This window comes from Takifugu flavidus, chromosome 7 (assembly GCF_003711565.1).
Source record: "Takifugu flavidus isolate HTHZ2018 chromosome 7, ASM371156v2, whole genome shotgun sequence".
NCBI lineage: Eukaryota > Metazoa > Chordata > Actinopteri > Tetraodontiformes > Tetraodontidae > Takifugu > Takifugu flavidus.
Genome location: NC_079526.1, coordinates 1,082,178 through 1,088,983, shown reverse-complemented (window position 1 = coordinate 1,088,983; position 6,806 = coordinate 1,082,178).

The window sequence follows — 6,806 nt, the reverse complement described above, 5'->3', positions numbered from 1 at the left end:
TTTTTTTTTGAAAAAACGAATTAAGCAAAATAGTGCAATGGTCAAAATAAATTTTTGATTTTGGTGATGTTTTATGGAGCAGCCTGTTGCTGGCACATCTTCTTCAATTATACTTTAAAATAGGTTTCACAAACATAGAAGTACTTAATCTTTTAGCCCATCAATACCACAGCATTATACAGTCAGTGTCAGTAGTTTTAAAAGATTTTATGGAAAACTCATTCTGATGAAAGAACCACATGAGAGTATAGCCACGTGTTTTGAGAGCTGACTTATTGTGTTCCTGTTCCTTCTTCCTGCCTTAGGATGTATTTCTTGTGCCCAGTGTTGGAGGGTTTTGACTCTGTTGCAGTGCAGGAAGCCGATACCGGTGAACATTGTTCTGTGCATTCTGGGGGCCAGAGCACTTGACAAATTTAAAGCTGCTTGTAAAAAAAAAGTAAATTTGGTAAAGTTGTTATTCACGTTGGAGCAAATGACACCCAGCTTTATCAGTTGACAGTCACCAAAATGAATATTGAGTTGGTTTGTTACTTTACAAAATTATGTCCTACGCTATAGCATTCTCTTGTCTCCTATTCAATCTGGCCAGTGATGAGATGTTAATTTATATGTCGTAGTTTGTTGCTGGCTGTCATGGTGGCGCCCCAAAAACCAGGTGTCCTTTGTAGACAATTGGAACAGTTTTTGGGCAATACCTGGTCTGATTAGGAGAGATGGTGTCCATCCCACCTGGGATGGTGCCTCTCTCGTTTCTAGAAATTTGACCAATTTTATTAGACCCAAAGTGACCTGACAATCTAGGACACAATGTCAACGCAGTTGTGGTCTTACACACCTCTGTGCTGTCTCCCTGCTCCTCCCTCTCTGCAGCTATCCACAGGCCTTTCCAACTTCATAGCTGTGCAATGATCTGCCAACCTCTGTCCCCCCCTGACCCATTCAGCTATTATACTGACAGCTTGTTATAAATGTGTTTGCATGAACTATGCCTATTCTCTCTTCTACCTGTTGCCACCCCTTCTCCTCCTCCTATGCCCAGGATTCTGCAAAGCATCTTGAGACAATTTTGACAATGCTTTATAAATAAGGATTACTTGATTTCATTGTGTACCCAAATCAACATTGATGGACATCCAAGATACGTCCGACAGTATTTGCAGGGCAGCCATCGATGACCTGCGGGGGCTCGGAAGGAGGAACCAGATCAGACTTGTAAATTGGTTTCAGTAGGGACACAAGAATGGTGGGATGCACTTGGGAGAGGAGGGCAGCGTAAGGCATACAACAAAGGGGTTGATAATCCAATCAAATAACTTAAAGACAGTTCACTTGGAGGGGAAGGTCCTTTTAGGACAATCACACCCTTTGGCCTGGCTAATAGGATGGGGCGGGAGTTCTGTGCTGATTGGCCTACTTCTGGGACTGTTGAGATGAGCACAAGAGGATGGAACCTGCCACTACACACTCCTATAGCTCCATTGGCTCACACAGAGGGCAATACCACATTGTGCACCTGGAAATCAAACAGAGGTGGCTGATACCCTAAGGGAGGCCATTAAGGGTGACATCCCAGTGGTGGCAGACACTAGAGAGTTGTGGATATATTTCACCCAAAGCCAAAAGGAACTCCATAAGTGTGGACTGATGGTAGTACCTTAAAGAGAGGCTCACTAATGCCCGATGTGTGCTGCAGGAGGCCCCACACACCTGCAAAATGAACTGGGGAAGTAGTTTGATTCATTGTTCTTGAAGGCGGAAAACATGTCTGACCAAAAATGTCACCAGTCTGCTGCAGAGTGGAGGGAGAGAGGGATTAACTGCATAGGTTTTGAGGAATCAGTCAACCACCGTGAGAATGGTGGTGTTACTGTGAGGGTGAAGTTTTGATCACCCGCGTTGTTCGTTCACTAGACTCAGATCAACCACGCAAACAACAGGAGTTCCTTGCAAGGGAGAGCTAAGCAGCAGTTCAAGCTTCCTCTCTCAACTCCGCTCTTCTGCTGCTCGCTCATCTCTTTTATTTGGTGCATACAAGATTTATGTCCATCAGGACCTCACGATTCCTTGTTTCCTATCTTTACGACTTCCTTGTCTTCTCGAACATGGTACCTCCAAGTGCTGATTATATAACAGCTCCAACACTTGATTTAAACATTCACACATTCCTTTTCTTAAACACTCCTTAAACACTCTAAATCTACTCACTATAGCATTAAAACGATAATAGTAATAACAACAATAATTCTTCTCACATTTTCCCTCCTGTTCATCGTTAAATGTGATCTTTCTACATAGGACTTTTGCCACTGTTAGTGCATCTGCTTTTGCCGTGGAGAAAATTTCTACCCCTCTAGTAAATCCATCTAACACTACTAGACAATATTGTTTACCTTCACATGGTGTTAGCTGAATAAAATCTAGAAAAACTGTGTGAAATGGATGATTTGGTAATGGTGTAGTGCCTGCAGGGGCCTTAAGGGCTCCCTGTGGGCTGTGTTTCACACAAATAGCACAGTGTGAACAAATGTTTTTTTTGAGTATGTATGAAATCCTATAGTGTAATAATGTTCATTAACCATCTGTACGATCCCTCCTGTTGAGACATGGCATGGCCCATGGCTCACTAATGCTGCCCATTTATGCATATTCCGGGGAAGGATTGGTTTATAAAAAATAAAATTAAAAATGGCGCTGTCTCAGGCGGCAGCCAGTAGTAGCAGCTCCCTAAACTCAATTGTTCTTTTTTAAACTTTCGTTGTGTTTTCTATACTTGTTTACATTCTTTTCTATTTGGATTTTCTTTCTTTCTTTCCATTTTCAACTGGAGTATTCAGACACCATGTTCTGGAGGCTCGAATACTTTTTTCTCTGTTTTGCGGTGCTTGGGTTATTCGCGGCCCCCATCAGCTGGGCCGAGAAGCGGAGCGGTATTGTCTATACACGCGACCAGCTGATGGCTCTAAGACCACCATCCTTTGTGGTCGGAGAGAAGCCCCAAATCCCTAAGGAGGTGAGGAGGAAACAACGAGGGACTAAGGCTGGAGTTAAACAGAGGATGAAGAGGCGACGTTTTAAACCCTGCGTCCCCGTGGTCATAACGGGGAATGTCAGGTCCCTGGCAAATAAGATGGACGAGCTGGAGGCGCTCACACGGACCCAGCGGGAGTACAGAGAGGCCAGTATCATGTGTTCCACGGGGACATGACTCCATGGACTGATACCGGACTCTAATGTGACGATCGCTGGTTTCACCACTGTGCGAGCGGACCGAGACACCACCGCGGCCGGTAAGAAGAAAGGAGGGGGACTGGCCGTGTTCATTAGCAACAGGTGGTGCAACCCGGAGCATATTCACGTCAAGGAGCGCGTGTGCAGTCCCGACGTGGAACTTATTGCTATCGGACTCCGTCCATACTATTTGCCACGGGAGTTTACTAACGTCATCGCCATCACCGTTTATATTCCTCCGACCGGTAAAGCGGACTCGGCCTGTGACGTCATCCACTCTGTCACGGCTGACCTGCAGACTAAACATCCCGGAGCCTTTATCCTCATCACAGGTGACTTCAATCATGCCTCCCTTAAGTCCACTCTCCCTACATTCCACCAGTATGTCCAGTGCAGCACGAGAGACAGGAAGACTTTGGATCTACTGTATGCTAATATCACCAATGCATACACCTCCACTGCGCTCCCTCCACTAGGCAAGTTTGAGCACAATCTCGTGCTGCTCTCCCCATCATACACACCTGTGGTTCAGCAGCAACCAGTCACTGTGAGGACTGTTATGAAATGGTCTGATGGTGCCATGGACTGTCTGCGGGATGCCCTGGAGACCACCAACTGGTCTGCTCTCTGTGAACCACATGGTGAGGACCTGGATGGACTGACAGACTGTGTTTCCGACTACATCAAGTTCTGCACTGAGAACTCCGTCCCCACCAAGAAGGTACGCTGTTACCCAAACAACAAACCATGGGTGACAAGTGACCTGAAGGCCCTTTTGAATAAGAAGAAGAGGGCCTTCACTGCTGGGGACCCGGCTGAGCTCAGGAGTGTACAGAAGGAACTGAAACGCAGTCTGAAGGAGAGCAAGGACGCCTACAGGAAGAAGCTGGAGGAGAGACTGGAGAGGAACCAGACCAGGGACTGGCTTCCAGAAGAAAGGAATACGCTCAGCTGATGGGAACGTGGACCAAGCTAATGAGATGAACCAGTTTTTCAACAGGTTTGACTCTAGCTCCCCCTCCCCCAGCTGTCCCAATATTCCTCTGGATAACAATGGGTCCCCTTCACACCTCCCAGAGCCCCTAACACCTCTGCCAACTTCTTCCCCCTCCCCCCTGCTGACACCCTACATGGATCCCAGCATGTCACCCATCCCCCCGACAGGACTGTCCTTCACGTCTGGCCAGGTGAAGAGAGAGCTGGAGAGGCTCAACCAGAGAAAGGCTGCCGGACCGGACGGCATCAGCCCACGAGTGCTGAGGAACTGCTCCAGGCAGCTGTGTGGAATACTGCAGCACCTGTTCAACCAGAGCCTTCATCTTCAGAGGATCCCAGTGCTTTGGAAGACATCCTGCCTGGTCCCGGTGCCAAAGAAGACCCATCCTGTGGCACCGAGTGACTACAGGCCAATAGCACTGACCTCCCACATCATGAAGGTCATGGAACGGCTGGTGCTGTCACACCTCAGACCTCTGGTGAGTCCCTTTCAGGACCCTCTGCAGTTTGCCTATCAGCCCAAGGTGGGGGTTGATGACGCAGTGATATACCTGCTGCAGAGGGCTTACTCCTCCTTGGACAGACTAAACACCACAGTGCGGGTCATGTTCTTCGACTTCTCTTCTGCCTTCAATACCATCCAGCCAAGACTGCTGAGGGCGAAGTTGGAGAAGATGCAGATGGATGCTCCCCTTGTTTCTTGGATCGAGGACTACCTGACAGGTCGGCCACAGTTTGTGAGACTGCAGAGCTGTGTGTCCGACCCCCTGATGAGCAACACAGGAGCTCCTCAAGGAACTGTGCTCTCCCCATTCCTGTTCACCACCTACACAGCTGACTTCCAGTACCACTCTGAGACATGTCATCTCCAGAAGTACTCGGATGACACAGTCATAGTCGGATGTGTGGAGAATGGACAGGAGGATGAATACAGAGACCATGTGGAGAGTTTTGTCAGGTGGAGCAGGGAGAACCTTCTGCAGCTCAACGTGACCAAGACGAAGGAGATGGTGGTGGATTTTAGAAAAAGCAAGTCCCCACCCTCCCCAGTCTGCATTAGTGGGAAAGATGTGGAAATAGTCCCATCTTATAGGTTTCTGGGTGTCCAGCTGGACAATAAACTGGAGTGGTCCACAAACACCGATGCTGTTTACAAGAAGGCCATGAGCAGACTCTATTTCCTCAGGAGACTCAGGTCCTTCAGTGTTTGCAGCAGGATGCTCCACATGTTCTACCAGTCTGTCCTGGCTAGCACCATCTTCTTTGCTGCAGTGTGCTGGGGTGCAGGCATTAAAGCAAAGGATGCCAACAGACTCAACAAACTCATCAAAAAGGCAGGGTCTGTTGTTGGCTGTAGACTTGATAACTTGGACAAGGTGGTGAGGGACAGGATGGTGTTGAAACTGCGGACAATCATGGACAGTCCCTCCCACCCCCTCCATAACACAGTGGACAAACTGATGAGCAGCTTCAGCAACAGACTCCTGCAGCCTCGCTGCTCTAAGGAACGGTACAGGAAGTCATTCCTGCCGTCCGCCATCAGACTATATAACTCATCCAAACCCAGCCAATAACAATAACTGTGCAATGTTCATGTTGTAATTTTATTTCTAATTTATTCTATATTTATGTATATATGCTTATAATGCTTATAATATGTATATATTATATTATGTATATATTATATATATGCTTATAATATATGCTGTATATATGCTTATAACATTCTAATCTTATCTGTATTTATTTATTTTTTTCTGTCTCTTTACTCTGCATACGCTGCTACTATAATTCAATTTCCCCACGGGGATGAATAAAGTTCATCTTAATCTTAATCTTAATCCTATTGCCTATGGTTAACAGTCCTTTGTCATCCAGTTTGGCTCCTCGCTTCTTCCACATGGCCTTTTCTTTTTCTGGAGTACTTTTTTGCATTTCTTTTAGAATATCATTATCTGCAGGTTCTAAGGTAAATGATTCCTCATCATTATCAAGAAGTGTGTTGTTATTTGCTGCAGCCTTTGCGGCTTTGTCAGCAAAGGCATTGCCTTGTGAGACTGCGTCTGTGTTGTTAGTATGTGCAGTGCATTTACATACAGCTATTTTGCGTCGCATCCCAAGTCTTGCCATCTTTTCTTAAGCGGTTTAGCAATAGAAACATGCGGTACAGAACCTGACACTTTGAATAGCGCTGCTGCTTTGGTGTAAAGGCTTCCTGCCGTGCAGACAGCTGTCTGACCACACACATATAGATGCATAATTACAATCATTTGTGGATCTTTGAGTTTAGCAAACTTCTCTGCATAGCTTGGTGTGTCTTGAGAGTCTGATTTACAGATTTCACCTATGCCCTCCACATGCATGGTTACATGCAAGTCAGCTTGATTGTGGAGGTGGGCTTCGGGTTGTAAGTGTGACAGAGCTTTACCATATATCATAGTGATTGGGTCAGAGAATGGAGGGGGCTGCTTTTCGGGAATGTCGAGTGACCAGAATTTACTGCACTTCTCTCCTTCCCTTACCCACAGATTAACCATTCTATCTCCAGACCACATCCCTTCGGCTGTGGTACGAATCAT